The 19,511-nt window shown below is 36.0% G+C and overlaps 2 protein-coding genes across 3 annotated transcripts in view; one reads left to right on the top strand and one right to left on the bottom strand.

The window, feature by feature from the left end:
- Window positions 1-19,511, bottom strand: part of LOC135082428 (GPI transamidase component PIG-S) — a 107,282-nt gene that overhangs the window by 60,648 nt on the left and 27,123 nt on the right. The window lies entirely within an intron of this gene.
- LOC135082067 (protein I'm not dead yet) overlaps window positions 1-19,511 on the top strand; it is a 66,472-nt gene that overhangs the window by 982 nt on the left and 45,979 nt on the right. The gene's annotated exons all lie outside the window — the stretch shown is intronic.

Genomic DNA, 19,511 nt, shown 5'->3' on the forward strand with positions numbered 1-19,511 from the left:
AGCCTAAGAAATACCAGAAGTATGATGACTAGTTGACCAATAAGAAATGAGTAAAAATCAAAATACCATCTACATACATTTTCAAGGGTCCAAGTTGTGCTCGCAACAATTGATTACCATTCTAGTAATAAATAAACCACACTACCTACCTGTGTGTAAAAATTTTCATCACCATCTTCCACTAGGAATTTACATAAAAACTAAAAAAACGTAACCGACCGTAATTTGGCTCCGTTTCGTTCGCGTACATCATCTCTAAAACTGAGTAGTTGACAGTACACCATTCAAATAACTAGGAAAATTTTCTTTAAAAGCAATCTATTTCAGGCCAACACAATTACTTTTCATTCGCTGTAAAATTAGATTCAGTTGCTTTGAAATTAAAATAGTGAACTGAGCGGGCATAACTGATGTCATAGATTCTTATTTCTATGGAGTCTACAGGGTAGAAACGATAAGTAAGTCACTTGATTATTTCATAAATAACTGTACAAGATATCGAAAAACTGTTTACTGATCCTGAAAGTGCTTCACGAGCTCTATAAAACGGTATCAATAAATAGTTTACTAAATAAACTGGATCTATCCAAAAATTCAATGCTTCTACCCTGTTCTAACTAAACTCTCTTTAATATAGATTCTGCTGCGCATTAATTCAAACCCAGTGTCCAGATAGTTAAAAAATAAACAAAATAGTGTGAGTAGCTGTTTTTGTCTCGTTTCAGAAAAATTGTCAGAAAGTGATTACTTAAAATTTTGTAGCACTGTTTTATTATTTAAAAAAATAAAAGGGTACATGTTAAAACCAAAACCTATCTTGAAACCATGAATCGATAAGTTTCAAAAGACTGAAACCAAGTAATGATATCTACGAGCTTAAAGAAACCAATGAACCAAAGCTAGCGTCTAATGAATCTGACATATAGCAAGTTACGTATATAAGTTAAGTATCACAGCTATTTTACATACAATGACAAGGAGCTGATGACTTTTATTTTTACCTTCTGAAAGCAGACGTCACTCTTTTGTATTCTAAAAGGTTAAAGTATCAACGATTTCAGCGGTGTTAATGGATATTGTGTGTTCTAAGACTTAAAAAGATATCTTCTTTATGGAGAAGACAATAGAATTGTAGCCTCACGCCAGTATAAGATCGAAGAAGAATTTTGTGAACAGTTTTAAGAGGGCGTGCATCTCTGAAAAATATTACTGTAACTTGTAACATGAACATTAGAATTCGTATATTCTACTTTGAATTGCACAAAATCATGCGTTGTTACAAATTCTACGAATCATAGAACAGCTAGGCCATGTCAGTTTAACTTGTGAATTATGTAATTTCTAAAAAAAAACAGACATATTAGAAAACCTACTGGAATAGTGAACGAAGACTATTATTAAAAGTGATATATGGATAACTAGCTTTCTGCCCGCGGCTTCGCCCGCGTGGAATTTTGTCTGTCACAGAAAAACTTTATCGCGCGCGTCCCTGTTTCAAAAACCGGGATAAAAACTATCCTATGTCCATTCCCGGGACTCAAACTATGTCCCTGCCAAATTTCATCGAAATCGGTTGCGAGGTTTAAGCGGGAAAGCGTAACAGACAGACAGACAGACAGAGTTACTTTCGCATTTATAATATTAGTTGGGATAATGGTGATAAACCTTTACCTACTTTCAACGTGATATAATTTAACACTTAATTACGTCATTGAGTGTCTTAGAATGACTAACGATTACACTTTCGTACTACATAATTGCTTGTTCAAACTACCCTTGCCGTGGCCAGTTCATCTTGACACAGTAATTAGGCACGTGCCCATTATTATCACTTAAACCAACGAAGCATTAATCGCTTTTGAATTAAGCTTGATTCAGTTTTTATAACAATAGGAACCACTTGATTGCTTCTTTCAGCGATCTTCAATTATAGTTTTTCCACTATCAAGGATTTTATCGCGGAGCTTGTAGTCAATAATTTTACGGTAGAGTAGTTGAGTAATATTGTGTAACTTCTCTACTAGATTTTTATTTAAACAAGGTATTAATGTTAGTGTCGAATGATATTACTGTTGTTTGAGAAACCTGTATTTGGTAAACGACATTTTTGTTTTAAAAGCGATCTTTAGAGGTTCTTTTCGAACCCCTTGGGCCCACCAGCCCAAATATTGTTGTTATTACTGGCTAACATTAAAAAATGTTTTCAAATCTGCAACATCGGATATTTAAACTGCATGACGCATAACGCCTTTCGTTTCAAACATGCCCGACAGGTTGTAAACTGAGCTGATCGTAAACATTCTTATCTTGAGGACTTAAATGACATTTTGGCAACATGACATGTTTAGATTTCTTACTGCTGCAGTTTTGGAATCCTGTCAGTCTGGGAAAACAGATCGATGATTGATAGGTGCTATCATTATGCATAATGACTTCATGATGATACTGCGTAATCTAGAGTTGATAACGATTATGATAGATAACCTTTTTTGTCCACGGATCCCTTAGGAAATCAAGCACAATTTTAAGGACCCCTTTAAAAAAGTAGCAATAAATTTCGTTCACGAGACTTTTGATTAAGTTACGATTGTTAAATGGTCCATAGATAAGACTGCGGACCCCCATAGACATATGTATAATTATGCTCGTGGACCCCCAGAGGTTCGCGGAACACAGGTTAAGAAACACTGGTTTAGAGGATAAATCTGACTACTACAAGTCAGAATAGTGTTAATAACTGATTTCGGGAGTCCCCCAAGGATCATACTTAGATCCAGTTCAGACTTTTGAATAACTTGGATAACCCTTAAAAGGGGGACAATAAACTGTTTATGCATGAAGTTGCAAGTCACTGAACTTCCTGAAAACAAACTATTTGTCCATTAACCTATTTTTATACTTGTATTCCCCAAGTTAGGAAAGGGGTAGAAAACAAAGAAACTCATAATACGAGTTGTTTTGGAAGTGGCTTTAGTAAATAGGCCAATTCTTCCATTTCTTGTTTGTGTAAAGATGTGTTGTTCGTTGTTGGTAGATCTTTGTCAATAAATAAATAAATTTGCATGTGGCAAATTGTGGAGGGTGGTGCTCTAGTAGTGTAGCCTAAATGACCTGATGATGATGAAAGTGATAAAATAATAAAAAATCCTGATTTTATGGCACTTATGGAGGAACCGATCGGTTTATGGCATCTATGGTGTAAATAACTCACAAATATGGCACCAACTTTACAATCTTCGATCACGGATGATGTAGGAATTGTTTTGCCATATAGGTATTAATAAAATTGACGTACATCGACTATCGATAAATTAAGAGGCAAACAATTTGATCACTGGCCTGATAAACACAATGAAATGCCTGAATGAACGATATAGTAGATAGGTAGTTTGTACGCACACAAAACAATTGAAGGTTCATCGACTTCAGAAAGTTTCATTGGTTTATTATTCAAATCTATGCGATAATTACTCGTTGATTGGTAACTTTAAAGTGTGTCCGCCTGAGACGATGACCCAAATATTCTTGATCGTGGTCTTCCAACAAGTGTCAAGAATATTGAGCGATATTCGTTTAAGAGTCAATAGACTAATACAATGCATTCCATTCAGACTAATTTTAAATTATGTTCATTTTCTTTTCAATCCGAAATAAAGACGATTCGTTACGTTTTTATATTGCTGAAAAATAAATCATGAAAACAGTACTGTTACTAATTAGCACTTTTTGTATAATTATGCTTGCAACAATGAAAAAACATACATATTTAAATTGGAATTAAAAACTTAACACGAAGGAAGATAACCTAAGTCTATCACAAAGCCTAAATTAACATTTAGACTTCAAATCAAAACATACTCTTACTTGTTTTAAAATACTACCTATCCTTAGGTTGTCTGTAAGAGATCTCTTTATAGCGATAAGACCGCCTAAAATGTATCTCTTTGCACTTTTGTGTATTTCCTTCTTTCTTGTTTTGTTTGTGTGGGGTACAAGTGTTTCATTATTACTTTAAAAACAAGTGCAAACATAACCCTTCTATCTGCAGTCGGTTAAAAATGACAAGGTTGTACAATTACGTTCAGTCATAGACGCCTATGTAACGAGGTGCGCCCGCGCAGTGGGTGTGTCAATTTGGACAAAGGTCAATGAGGAACGTTGCTCTCGTTTCAATGCATTTGTAATGCAATTTTGTTTTGAGTCTATTCGGTTGATGGTAGAAAATGAAAGTAAACATCACGTGCCAATCGTTTACTTGTCATTTCGTTCGGTTTTAAGTCAGTGGCCTTAGAATATCGATAAAAGCCTGGTAGAGTCGCTTACGCTATTTTGCTAGATATGGTTAAAAAAAAAGGTTGTAATAAAATAAGATCAAGTTCAAGAGTCTGTTGACGCTTAGATAGATGACAAGTATCCCATCTTATATTTAGTTAAGTGTTATGTCAAATACCTGCCTTGTCTAGCATAAAATGTAACACTAAAAGTACCGTGGTAGGTAGTGACCTATCCTACTTAGTAATTTAAGATTGTTTAACTGAAAAACTAACATGTTCTTTTAAGCTAGAAAAAAGAATCAAGCTATAAAATTCACGTCCAATATCAACGAAGGACATGTACAATGCTAATGACAAAAATGATGACCCCTTTATGGGTCCGGAACTATCAAAAAGGAAACAATAACAAACAGGTTGCGAGCCGAATTATGGCGTTAGAAGCAGGATAAAAGGTGGAGGTGACACCTGCTGACACCATGTCGAATTCCAAAGTCTTTTTTATTGGATGCCTCAAGGGTCTTTATTGGGTCCGATTTTCTTCTTTTTTGGTCGGACTAATCGCTGGTAGATGTAGGCTTTTGCGACTTAACCGGATAATAGATGACGGCACAGAACTCTCAACCTTAAGAGTTAAGCAATAAGACACTAGCTTAAAGACGTACCCTGAGTGAGGCTCGAGCCCCGTCTACTTAACTGGGGTAGATTTGGGAACATAAATTAAGTAGTTAGGGGCCGTGAAATTAGATCGTTAAAATTCGGAAAATCAGTAAAATAATAGTTACAACAATTAGAAAGGGAAAGTTATAAATAATTTGTGTATGTAATTTTGTAACATGCACTAAAATCAATATTTAAAAAGTATTTTCAATTAAAGTAATGTTTATCCCGTATACATACGCAATCGGTTAACATTATAATAATAGCCAATTAAGCCATTTCAAACTTCAGAATTAGAGTCAAGTAGTTGTTGAATTAGAGTCACCTGATAGAAAACTAGTAGATGATAATAATATTATTGAATTGTTATCATTAACATGTTAGAAAAGTAGTACACATACTTAATTGTTATCATTTCGCAGTTACTTTCTAGAAAGACCTCTTCTTAGAAGTGGCTTTTACAATGGTAACTGTTTTGAAAACTGCACGCTGGGAAGTCATAACAGGGTGTTTTCATCTGCAGGAATGGTGCCGTTTGACATTGTCGCACAGAAAACTTGTACAATGTATAGTAGAAAACATACACTTTAAAGTAATAAATAAATAGTTAGTACCTTCAAGTTAAGTACGACAAAGCGTTTAACTTAAGGTAACAACAATATACGATACGATACGATACAGGATTAATTTTTAACCACTTTCCAATTAAGTCATGGTTCTACTCATAATTTTAGTATGAACAACTTTTACTATGGGACCAATGCAATGGCGACAGAAATAATTCACTGTTGCAGTGTCACCATTAGACATTGTTCATGCTGAAATTAAAATTTGCTCTTCCGTGCATTTTGATTGAATCAAGGGCAGCTTTTGTATGGCATTGCAGATTATAATTGTCTTGACAGATGAGCTGGCAGGAATATTATTACCTTAAACAACTTGTTGAACAAAGATAAATTTGCCTTTTGTTCCATACAAAGAAATCTACAAAAAGACGGACAGTCAGCGTCAAATAGTTAGTGACATCCAAAGTAGCCAAAAAGTTCGCAACACGTCTTTGTTACAACTGGAATAAGGTTATTTTGTTTAGGTTAATAATGAGGAAATAACTAACAGTTAAACTAGCGAGTACCAACCCCGAATATTTCCTGATATTGCCTAATCCCGTTCACGAATATTTTGGTTAAAATATAACCTTGATCAGTTCAAAACAGGAAGATATGAAGTTTATTGTGGCACCATTTCAATTCAGTTGCGAATCCAGTTCCATCTGCGTTAAATATACCTTCTGATTCATTTTATGTATTCGCGAAGTAGAACGATGCCCTGACCAGGGACAAAAGCATTTCATTGGGACAAAGATCTTGAAGGTTTTAGCTATGTTTAAAGAATGTGGAGGTATTATTTGTGATCATCAGGATTCAACAGGATAGGACAGGTCAAACTTATCTTGGAAAACTTTGATAAGGGGAATTCAGCTTTGGTGCGTACTTTTAGCACCTACTGTGGTTTGATCGAAAAAAGGATTTCTGATATAAAGTATTCAAACAAAAAATAAAGAGTTAAAGAGCAATGCATCTACTATTCATTGTCCTAAGAAGATAAAACGAATATTTCTCAGATACAAGTTTCAAATATTATCTATGAAGACTTCATATTGAATAGCCTCTTCGCATTACATACAATGTAAAACGTAATTCAATAGCAAACACACACAATAAATAGGCAAACATTATATCAGCTTCGTGCAAATATTATCTTTCTATTAACATGTTGTTTTAAGTAGTTTTCAAGGTAAACAACTGGTTTTATACGTTTTCACTATATTGCCTCCGGATGTTAGAAATCTAGGACTTCAGAGTCTAGAGTCTACCATTAGGTCATAGAGAGATGCGTTATTGATAATACCCATTTCACAAAAACTACAGCCTATAATCCGGGACAACCTTGAACTTCACTGGTTGGGTTTTTATTAGCGGTCAAGCTGTAGATCCTGGCTACACAGGAGTTGCAGCAGTGGGAACGAGAGGTGGGAATATCCCAGTGCCCTTTATACTAGCAAGCAATGGGGGATACAATAGGCCAATTCCACAATGCTACCATATACATATGACCTTTTATTTCTACCAGCTCAGAGAAGGTAAGAGCCGAAAGACTATGATGAAAGTATACAGACATTGTTACAGTATTGAATGTCACTCTCAAAGGCATACTGATAAGAATGACGAGCGTGGGAACTGATACGGTGATGCGTGCTGATTGTGAACTGCGACTAATGACTCGGCTTTCGACCTGATAAGTGACCTTAAGAGGAAGGCATCAAAGTTGGTTATTATAAATTCTTATAAAATGTATACTCACGAGCTATTGAAAAACCTAGCCTAGTAATAGTAGTAGGTCGCGGGAAGCACCTGGATGCGGACCGCACAGGACTGGTCGTTTGGAAATCTTAGGGAGGCATTTGTCCAGCAGTGGAGGTCTTTTGGCTGAAATGGACGAATGGGGCAAATGGGGTAGGATGAGTTCTGCTGACTCGGTAAGCGAAGTATAGGAGGTCGCCTTCCCGCTAGATGGAAGGGTAACTATAATTCTTATCGGAGAATCAACCTATGAACTGCTATATGCTGATGATCATGACAGTCCAGCAGCTGTATTGGCTACACAGGAGTTGCAGCGGTGAGAACGAGAGGTGGGAATAGCCCCGATAGTCCAGCAGTCGTAACGCCTTTCGAAGATCAAACATAATATTTTTAATGCAGCAGAAAGATTACGTCACTTTTTTGTTTTTGTTTTCTTCTTCCATGAGAAATTTTCCAAAACAAAATGAGTAATATGTTAGTCGCTAGTCGCACTCCACTCCAATCCAATTCATCCTTAATTGTGAAATTCAAAATTTAAAAATACCCTCAATTTCTAAAAATAGCTTCAATAACATATCCAATTTTAAATTATACATGCGCATCCATGTCGTGAACCAGTTTAAACAAGTTTCGCGCTATTATCTTTGACAGTTATTTTATCAGACATGTTTATATGGGAATTAAGTATTATAACGATATTTAATCAGTTTAATGCTTGTCATCGTTTACGGATGAGTTTAATGATTACCAATTTTCATTAATGAAATGATGTTATCTTTATTATTATGGTTATTTTATAGGTCCACTATTACCATTTTAATAACTGAAGGAAATGAATGAATGATGAAATTAAAATAAGAGTATGTGCCTTAACAAATCACGCTGCTATAAAATAATTTAACGTTTAATTTGTAATGTCAAATGTCAATTAACACTTTCAAGAAACATCACCTGATAATTTTAATTAACGAATTATCTTGACTTTTGTTCAAGGTTTTGTAGAGATAAACTTCTAGGTAAATTTTATTTACACACAGCGTTGTGCATTGACTTTTTGCCATTATACGAAAGAAATAATGTTTTTTTTTTCTATCCACGCGAAGATTTCTGATACAATTTGCTTTGGTCGGATTTTGGAATAGTTCTGATCGACTCTACATCCAAGGTCATCCAATCAGCTCCAAGAATGGCTTCTAAAGTCACTTTTATACTGGCCATATGTAAAAAAAAGGCAGGAAAAATTGTAAAAAAGAAAAAATATGATAAAACAACAAAAATAAAAGAAAATACAGTCCCACTGAGCTCGAAAAGAAGTCGGTGAACTGTATTTTTAAACTTCCTCGTGGCGATTCTGCGCATAACATGCGCGCGCGTCGAAATAGATCATTCAGTGTGTCTCGGCCATTTTTCAACCGACTTCAAAAAAGGAGGAGGTTCTCAATTCGACCCGTATGTTTTTTTTTTTTTTCTATGTTTGTTACGCGATAACTCCGCCAATTATGAACCGATTTGAACAAATCTTTTTTCGGCGTATAGGTAATACCTCAAGGGTGGTCCCATTTAAATTTAATAATAGAAAAAACAACCCCCAAGGGTGGAAAATTGGGGATGAACTTTTTTATACGCAGTATCTCCGCCGATTATAAATCAATTTGAACGATTATTTTTTTGTTGAATAGGTATTATCAAAAGGGTGGTTCCATGCGAATTTGAAGAAAATATTTCACCCCCAAGGGTGGAAAATTGGGGATGAACTTTTTTATACGCAATATTTTTAATTTTTAGTTTTTTTTTGTGTTCACGCATTTGAAGTCGGTTTTATTTTTTTTAAAAGTTAATTATATTTTTTATATTTCTATCCCGTTGTCACCTTGACGACTTTATAATGTCCTTCAAAACATAGCTGTCTCGACACATTGTCGGAAACTTATGGGATTTGCATATTTTTGTATTCATTGCTGTTTTTTATTTGTATTTTATTTTGGAACAGGTTGTTTTGTATTTTCTAAGTTTCAGTGACAGTAAAATCTTTTCTGAATGTACAGACGACGGCACATCAAAGTAACCACTTTAAAAGTTGTAATAAGTGCGATTTTGCTACAGAAATGTATATTATACTCTATGATCTATGTGCTGTCGCTCCTAATGCTGTACATAAAAATTTTCCATTAATTTTTCAAAAGTAAGTAGGTCCAACGCCTTCATTTTTGCTCTCGCCGCGCTCTCATTAAATCATTGGTTCCCAAACTTATTTGAGACGCACCCCCTTTCGACAATACCAAAAATTCCACGCCCCCCCTCCTCCAGTCAAGATTATTTATATCAGTCGTATCGAACAGTCTGGAAAGCATTCTTTCAGCCAGCGGTCGCAGGTTTTTTATACTCAAGTACGTACATATTGCGCCCCCCTTTAAAGGTTTAACCTTTTATTTATCATTTAAAACCCCCACCACGCCATGCTGCAACACAGTTACAATTGCATCATATTGCACTTTAGAGTACAAAGGTGGTCTGGGTAAACAGGCATCCATTGTAAGTAAATATGCAGCTAGTAACGTAACGCTAACGCATGTTGCTCACGCGCATGCAATTGAGGAGCCACTTAAAAGGGCTATAGTGCACTTTAGTACTTCTTCACGTGTCAATTTACTCGTATATCAGACATGCTTTTGATTTATGTAATAAATATCAAAAGTATAACATACAAACAAATTGTTATCTAAGTTTTTCTTTACTCATGTGCCTAGACTAACTAAATCATATTGGATCTTTCATAATTTTACAGCCAACATGAGTGACAGGACAGTGTAATCCAGTGATTTGGTAGTTTTACCTACAAAACATATCAGAATTTGAATCGTTACCAATTTTCAAAACTCTCGGAAATCATTCTTATTACCACATTATTTCCAACCAAAAGACTGGACTAAGTAAGTGGCAGAAAGTTAAAGTTGTATTAAATAGACTTCCATAATCTAAAATATAGTTTTATTAGTCCATCTCCATGATACTCATAACGAATTTTATATTTTGACACTACAGCACAATATTTCACAAACGGTAATTTAAACAAGGCAAAAACTTATTGAAATCCCCTTTTATAGCTATATCTTCGTAATACACCAAACCAATGTTTCCCTAATTGCATTTTAAGGCCGGGTAGCAGAGAAAATGGCGAAAATGAGGTTTTCATTTTTCATTTTTGAGGTACTAAACAGTAAAATTAAAGGCTAAGATTTTTATTGGGCATAGTTGAGGATATTTTCGAGGGCTATTAACGGATGGAAACACGATTTGATGAAGTTGACTCGATAGAATAAATTCCCAAAGTTACCTCTATTCGTTTTCTATTTATGGTTTTATTTTTAAAATAAGCGATTTGAGATTCTAAATCTTTTACTAAACTAAAGTTCAGAAATAACTTGAGGGCTTTTAACGGATGAAATTTTTATATTGCGTCTTATTTAGTTACAATGTTAAAAAATGTGGAAAAAATCGTCCATGACGGCTTGAACAATCTCAATCAGTCGCGCGGTGGCGCTTACGGAGGACGGACGCGTGTCAGTTTTTTGGCCGTGACAGTTCGCGATTTGTCAATATTTTTGACAATGATGACTTTGATGAGTCACAGTATAATAATATCAGTGTTACTGAAGAAAGCTTAAATTTTTGATAATTAAGAATTATCAATTTTGTCTACCTATTGAAATTTAAATCGTTCGCATCCTTTTAAACGAAGACTCTACTCATGATACATAGTACTCAAATATGAGACAAAACCAATGAGATAAAATTTCATTTTAATAGTACCTACATACAATCGTCTTACACTCTTTAGAAGAGCACACTGACACAAATAAATAATAAAAAATACTGTCTAAGGTCTGTAGCTAAAGGTCTAAGCTGTAAGATAGAAGAATCTAGTCAGATTTCGGGAGCGGGGTGGAAGCTTTTTAAAAAGGATTATATTTAATTAAACTAAGTGATCACGTCCTCGCCGAGTTGGAGGCGATTTAATAATGATTTAATATTGTGGCCGATCGCAGTCGTCCAGTACGGTGTTTACAATTTAGTTCTGCTGACACATCTCTTATGTGAATAACAATTCTACGAATGCTTACACTGTAGAGCGGAAAGTGATGACTTATCTTGTTTAGTCTAGAGCAGAGGGAGCTGACGGATGCATAACTCCTCCCTCCCTAAGTGAGAAATTATCGGAAGTTTCATTTTTATGAGTATTCCGATAATTTCGTTTACATAAAATTTCTACATGTTTGCGGAAGGCAATTAACATAATTAACATAAAAAGAATCAAAACTAATATAAATGTAAAGTATGTAAAATAAGAAGTGTCTGTTTCATTTTCACTAGCACTGATTGCTGCACTGTGTTTCAGGGCGTACGACATGTATTTGATTTCATCCAAATTGATTCCATGCATATTGAGTGCGCGTGCACCGGATAGCGTTGCGTTTACAGGTAGCTCGGGTAGGTGAATCACCGGTACGTGTTCTACGGCGTCTGATGAAATGTAGAGTCGATGGTGGATCTGCAGGCCATGGATTTCCAGGTCACAGGGCTCATCGATGGTGATGATGTACGTGCCGAAGACTGACTGCTTACTGACTTCGCTGTCGCAGTGTTTGGTCAGCGTGCCTTTCAGTCTGCTGTACAGAATCCAGTTGTTCGCGTTGAGCTGCTGGAGTTTTACTTCTTCCAGCTGGATCTGGTGCTGCTTGCAGGAGGTAAGGTCCTTACTGAACCTCATTAGCTGTTCCACGCAGGTAGGCTCGTTATGTAGAGCCTGGTTGTCCGTAGAGCACAGGAAGCGATCGCCGGCGGCAAGCGGGCGACACGGTGTTACGATCGGTAAGTATTTCAAACCCTTCGCCAAAAGGTAAGGAAATTTGGGGAAAATGGAAAGCGTAACGTTTCGGGATTCTTGGAATATAGGAAGTGAGTATATCTTATAATAATTGTAAGTATAATTATCTATTAATGGTATTTCTAAAATAAATGTTATCTGATCCTGTTTCATATAAGATTTTACACAAATAGTTTCTTCTAAATTTAACAAATTGCTTTCCGTAGGCTGGTAAACTAAGTTGGCAGAGTTTGAAATTAACTTTAAATGATACAATAATTCTGTAGAGTTTACAATTGCTTGGTGTAAAATGGATACTCTACTTAATGCTAATGCTGTTTCTATTTCACTTAATCTTATAAATATTGTACGGAAACTACTTATGAATATGTTATACACTCCTAGTATGTATGTAGAAAAAGTCCAATCGTTTTGTGTGGACGTTATGTTTTGCAATAGGCTTTCAACTCGTTTCAAGCGTTCATCAATAATAATAGAGTTGTTATTTATTTGCTCTGAAATATTTATGAAACTGTTGAACATTTTTGAGACCAGGGTAATTTTCTTAGATATTATCTTTAGTTGAAGGGCCAGCGCCTGCGTCCCTATCATTAGCAGAAGGCACCACCTGCGGAGGGCGTTTAATGTTTTTAATAGGCACTTTGGTAGTCCTATCACCTACTTTAATTGGTAAGATGTTTCGCTTGGCTTTGCCTACAACCTTTGCTTTTACATAACGTGGTTTGTCTTTGCTTTTACGCTTATTTACGTCTTTTGCAAATATTATGTTTCCTTCGGAAAACTCTATGTCTGTTTCACCACCTTTCTTTTCCCTAATGGTTTCCTTTTTGGCTGTCGTTTTCTGAGCTATGTATTTATATAAGTGCTTTGTACGTTTCGCATGATCTTGAACTAATTGCTGATAATATTGCTTTTCGAAATTGATTCTAAATGGACTGTCTGAATCTGTATGACCAAAAACTACCTCAAATGGTGTTAACTCAGTTACAGAGTGGATGGTGTGGTTATATGCCATTACTGAATATGTCATAACTGATGCGGTATCTGTACATCGTCTTTCGTATTTAGCCAATCTATAGATCTCTATAATTGTCGAGTGAAAGCGTTCGATAAGTCCCATAGAATTAGGGTTATTTGGGGTTCCGATGTGAAGTTCAACTTTATGTAAATTTAGAAATTCTTTCATGAGTTCGTTATTAAATTCGGTTCCTGGATCTGAGCTTATACGTTTTGGAATTCCGTAGAATGAGAAATATTTCATAAGTGCTCTAGTAACGTCTGATGTTGATTTGCTAGGTATCTCTATTGCTTGTCCTAATTTGCTGAAGGCGTCAATTAGGGTTAAATATGTGATTCCTTCAATACTGAAGAGATCAATGAAAATTTCCTGAAATGGGGAATCTTGAGTTTTAGTTAATTGTAAAAATGGTTTTATGGGTTTCCTATCGTATTTCATTTTACGGCAGGCTTCGCAAGCGTTAATGATTGCGGAAACTGTTTGTTGCATGTTAGGCCAAAAATGATTTCTACGAATTCTAATCAATGTTTCCTTAATACCACGGTGGCATGTTTTTCCTTCATGGTATTGGATAACTATTGCTTTTTGTTCACCCTCGTCTTCTATGTAATTTACCCGTTCTGTACACTCGTAAAACTGAACTACATCTTTCTTAAAAAGTTTAATAATTACGTCTGTGAAAATTCGTCTAAGTTGATCTGATTCAAAATAAATGAAATATTTTGTTTTAGGTTTGATATATTCTTTTAAAAACTGTTTTACTAATTCTGCATTATTATCAGGTAAATGTACTTCAAGAACCTTTTGCTTATCGCGTGAAAGGTTTTTGACTGAAAGTTCATTATCGAATCGTTCAAAGACTAATATTTGATTAGGTTTGTTATCGATTGCTTCGTTTAAGATTGGGATGCCTTGTGATTCGGTATCCTTTGCGGAATGAATAGTTTGTGAGTTATTTGATTGTTCATCGACACAGTCTGAATTATTTGACGACGGAATCGGATATTCTGAACCTAATTGTCTACTTCCTTCTGAGGATGTAGAGTCGGAAATTACTATTGTACTTCCTGATGATAATTTTTCTATTTTCTTTACAACTTTATCAACATGTTTTTGAATACGTTTTTCCTTTTTGCTAACATTTACTTTCATGGACTGATTATCTGAATCGAGAGCATTTACTTTTATGCGGGATAACGCGTCTGCGTTTGTGTTTTGTTTTCCGTTTTTGTACACGATATCGAAATCGTAATCTTGTAAGCGTAAACGCCATCGAGTTAATTTGCTGTTTGGATCCTTTAGCGAGTTAAGCCATGCCAAAGGTCTGTGATCTGTGTAAATGACAAATTTACGACCATAGAGATAAGGTCTGAAGTGTTTTACAGCCCATACAATAGCAAGTAATTCGCGTTCGATTGTACTGTATCGAGCTTCAGTATCACTAAGTGTGCGGCTAGCATACGCTATGGGTTTATCTTTGCCTACTTGTCCTTGTGAGAGTACTGCGCCCAATGCTACATTCGATGCGTCTGTTGTTAATATGAATTGCTTGTCATAGTCTGGGTATTGTAATAATGGGGCATGTGTAAGTAATTCCTTACATTTGTTAAATGCGTCTGTATATTCCTGATTTATTACGATTTTATTTCGTTTCTTTAAACATGACGTTAATGGTTTTGTAACTTTAGCAAAGTCTTTAATAAAGCGCCTGTAATATCCTACAAGTCCTAAAAAGCTCTTTATTTCTGTGGTCGTTTTCGGAATTGGGTAATTTAATACAGCGTCAATTTTATCATCATTAGGTTTAAGACCGTTTTTCGTGATGGTGTGTCCTAGGTAAAGCACTTCCTTACGAAGGAACTCGGATTTATCAAGTTGAATTTTAAGGTTAGTGGCTCTAAGTCTGTCGAAAATTGATTTTAGATGTTCCAGGTGTTGATCTAAGCTGCTGGAATACACAATTATGTCATCAAGGTAAACCATGCAATGGAGTCCTTGTAGACCTCTAAGTATATTATCCATAGTTCTTTGGAATGTTGCCGGAGCTGTTTTAAGGCCAAAGGGCATTCTGAGAAACTCATAATGACCGTTTTGTGTGCTGAAGGCTGTTTTTTGTCTGTCTGATTTTTCTACCTCAATCTGATGATATCCGCTAGCTAAATCAATCGTACTGAAGTAAACGCTTTTTCCTAATTTATCAAATAAGTCATTAATGTTTGGTAATGGGTATTTGTCGTCGATCTTTATGTCGTTCAAACGTCTGTAGTCGATAACCATTCTGTATTTTGTTTCACCAGATGCGTCCATTTTTTTTGGCACTAGGTGAACTGGTGCACTCCAAGGAGAGTGGGATTCCTGGATTACATTATCTTTTAACATTTTTTCTACTTGTTTAGTAATTTCAGCTTGCTGAGCTGGGGCCTGTCTGTATGGCTTTACGTGGATTGGATCCTCATTTTTTGTCCTTATCTGATGTTTAATTTTGTTTGTGAATGTTAATGGAAGTTGATCGCAATAAAATATGTCTTTATATTTATGACAAAGGCTGTAAATTTTTTCACGCTCTTCGTCGTTTGTGTGGTCTAATCGTAACTTTACCAAATTCTCTTCAAGCAAATTGTCAATTTCGATGTCATTCATGTTTTGTGTCGTGTTAACTTGAATGTCAGTCAATTCGAATTTATTAACTTTAAATGGGCAAGTGATTTTATAACTGATTGGTCTGTCTAAAGTGTTTTGAATAATCGTGGATGCGTATCCGTTGCGACAGTTAACGATTGCACTAGGCATTCTAACGCCGTCTGTAAATTCTCTGTAATTTAGAATAGCGTCACCTGAATATTGGTCAACAGGTAACTTTACGCGTTTTTCTGAACGTGGAGGTAAATTAATAACGTAATTAAGGTTGTTATTAATTATCGGAATACATGCTGTTTTAGTCCTAAGGACCCTGTTTTTCAAATCAATTAATGCTTCTAATTGTTCTAACAAATCATTTCCAATAAGACCATCGTATCTTTTGTCTACATCATACAAATAAAATTTGTGGTGTTTGTCACTGTTAAATGTTGGTAAAAGGGGGATTTCCATAGTTTCATCGTGAATACTCGACGAATGTGTACTCACAACTTGGAACGGTTCATTTCTTATGAATTCACTGAAATACTGATAGCCAATACGCGGACTAAAGAACGAACGCATGCTGCCAGTGTCGATCATCATGCGAGCATCCAGTTCCGGTAGGTAAATATATGGTAATGTTAATTCCGGATCGCAATTAATGTTTATCTGTTCTGTTCTTTGATGGAGGCTGTTTCGTGAAAATCCTGTTGGAATTCAGTTTCCTGGGTTTCCTCGGGAGTTTCCTCGAAATCAGGGTAATACTGTTCGCTGTACATGTTATTATATTCATCTATAGGGTATTCACAATAATATTGATCGTAATAGGACTGTTCTGATTCGTCGTAGTTCAGATCATTTAAGTTTGTTTCATTTACATTGTTTGGTTTTGTAGCTGTACGCATAGACACGTCGGTCAGCTGCATACGTGGCGGCTGGACTTGTTGGGCTTGCTGAGCACCGAACTGTGGCTTATAGCCGAATTGAGGCGGCTTGTAACCGAATTGCTGAGGAGGATGTCTATAGCCAAATTGCTGGGGCGGTCTATATCCGAACTGCTGTGGAGGCCTGTAGCCGAACTGTTGCGGCGGCCTGAAACCTGGTTGATGCGGAGGCTTGAAATAGCCGAATTGTTGTAAAGGTTTATTTCCATATTGCTGGAAGGGTTTGTAGCCTTGATTAGGCGGAAGGCCAAATTTAAATTGTGGAGGAATTATCGGTTTGAAAGCATTAGAGCTGACAAAATGAGGCTGATTGCCTGAAAATTTCTGTTGAGTTGGCGTAAACGAATTGTTAGGTTTGGGTTGCGAATGCATTTTGCTTCGCATGTTATATTGGTCCATAAAGTTTACTTCCTCGAGCACAATCGAGAGGGCGGCTTCCAAAGTGGACGGTGCCTTTAGTCTCACAATGCGCACAAGGTTTTCTGGTAAATTATAGAGAAACACGTTTAACGCGGTGTTGTTGTATATGGTGATTTTGGCGTGACGGATTGACTCGTCTGCTATGGTGTTTACTTTGGATATAAGCATTGACCTGGTTGATTGCACGCGGTTGCAAAAGTCTGTGTACGATTCATTCGATCTGATTTTTAGTGATTCTAATTCAATATTAATGCATGCCTCACTACGCGGGTCTCCAAAATGTTGTGTCAGGATTTCTTTAAGTTCCGACCAGTTTGTTAAATTTTCTTGTTCTGATAACAGTGCTGCTGCATTTTCTGTAAGGCGGCTAGTGATAGCGTGGTACACGTATAAATCTTGCTCAACCCCACCTCTATATCTCGATATAACATACTCACATTTTTTAAGGAACAAATTTAGATGTTTTTTGTCACCATTAAAAAATGGAATTAATCTGAGCATCTCGTTGGGTATTGGCGTGATTTGTACGGATTCGATTTGTGGTGAAGCCATTTTTACTGAATTTAAATTTATTAATTGATATGCGCCAGTCAGAATTTGTAACAGTACTTTACACAATATTCACAATTAAAATACACGTAGTGATTACCGTGTAAAACACACAATAAAATACACAATAAAATACACAGTAAAAATAAGAGTGGTTCTTAATTTAATTGTTCAATTTCGAGAGACAATTAACTTAACAACTTTAATAATTTTTACTTTACACAATAAACTTATTTAATTTAATTCAATATTCAATTTATTTACTTTATTTCACTTTATTTCAATTTATTTACTTTATTTCAATTTATTTTCTTTACTTTGTTTCAATATTTAATTCACTTAAATCTAAACGAAAAGTGTTAACGATAAAGTTTTATGACGAAAACACAAAATGCGATACCCTGGGAGAAGTTCTATCCCGGAGTAGCAATATTTCCCTACGATTTAAAAAGCATGAAAAATACACAGAGGATAAGGAGTGGAAGGATTGGCGAAAAGTTCTACTCACCAACCGACCGTTCTCTGCATACTCGTTCCACCCGTACTTCGATGACAAATTTATTTGGTTCGGCGGATTTATTAGTTTCCCGTAGTATCACGAATTTAAACGGCGGATTTTGACACCAATCGCGTAAACTTTAGGAAAACTTGCAGCAATAAATCCGAACGGCTGCGCCAGTCAGATTTCGGGAGCGGGGTGGAAGCTTTTTAAAAAGGATTATATTTAATTAAACTAAGTGATCACGTCCTCGCCGAGTTGGAGGCGATTTAATAATGATTTAATATTGTGGCCGATCGCAGTCGTCCAGTACGGTGTTTACAATTTAGTTCTGCTGACACATCTCTTATGTGAATAACAATTCTACGAATGCTTACACTGTAGAGCGGAAAGTGATGACTTATCTTGTTTAGTCTAGAGCAGAGGGAGCTGACGGATGCATAACTATCTTCTAGCCAAAAAGATGCCAGATGCAGCAGATGTCAACGGATTTAAAACTGGAGTTCATATGACTCCTTGTAGACTTGAGTCTCTAGAGCGTCCCTTCCTCCACCATGCGTAAGAATGTTTCAAAAATACTGTCTAAGGTCTGTAGCTAAAGGTCTAAGCTGCAAGATAGAAGAATCTTCTAGCCAAAAAGATGGCAGATGCAGCAGATGTCAACGGATTTAAAACTGGAGTTCATGTGACTCCTTGTAGACTTGAGTGTCAAGAGCGTCCCTTCCTCCACCATGCGTAAGAATTTTCACAAAAATACTGTCTAAGGTCTGTAGCTAAAGGTCTACGCTGCAAGATGGAAGAATCTTCTAACCAAAAAGATGGCAGATGCAGCAGATGTCAACGGATTTAAAACTGGAGTTGATGTGACTCCTTGTAGACTTGAGTGTCTAGAGCGTCCCTTCCTCCACCATGCGTAAGAATTTTCACAAAAATACTGTCTAAGGTCTGTAGCTAAAGGTCTACGCTGCAAGATGGAAGAATATTCTAACCAAAAAGATGGCAGATGCAGCAGATGTCAACGGATTTAAAACTGGAGTTGATGTATGGAACGTTCGCTTTTTTGTAACCTTTATAATTTGGTCGGCTTATAGAAGAATTCCTGATATTTTTTGCAGTTCGATAACTTTCTTATAAGTCGTAATATAAAGCTGAAATTAACAGGATAGCTTATTCAAGGAACATTTTAATTTGTCCATTGTATGCCATGTTCCCTTGTTATAAGGGAATCGCGTATTCGGCCACGAAAGTAAGACTGTTAAAATAAATTAGATTTCTTGAAATCTCTC

This window comes from Ostrinia nubilalis, chromosome 21 (genome assembly GCF_963855985.1).
Source record: "Ostrinia nubilalis chromosome 21, ilOstNubi1.1, whole genome shotgun sequence".
In the NCBI taxonomy this organism is placed as follows: domain Eukaryota; kingdom Metazoa; phylum Arthropoda; class Insecta; order Lepidoptera; family Crambidae; genus Ostrinia; species Ostrinia nubilalis.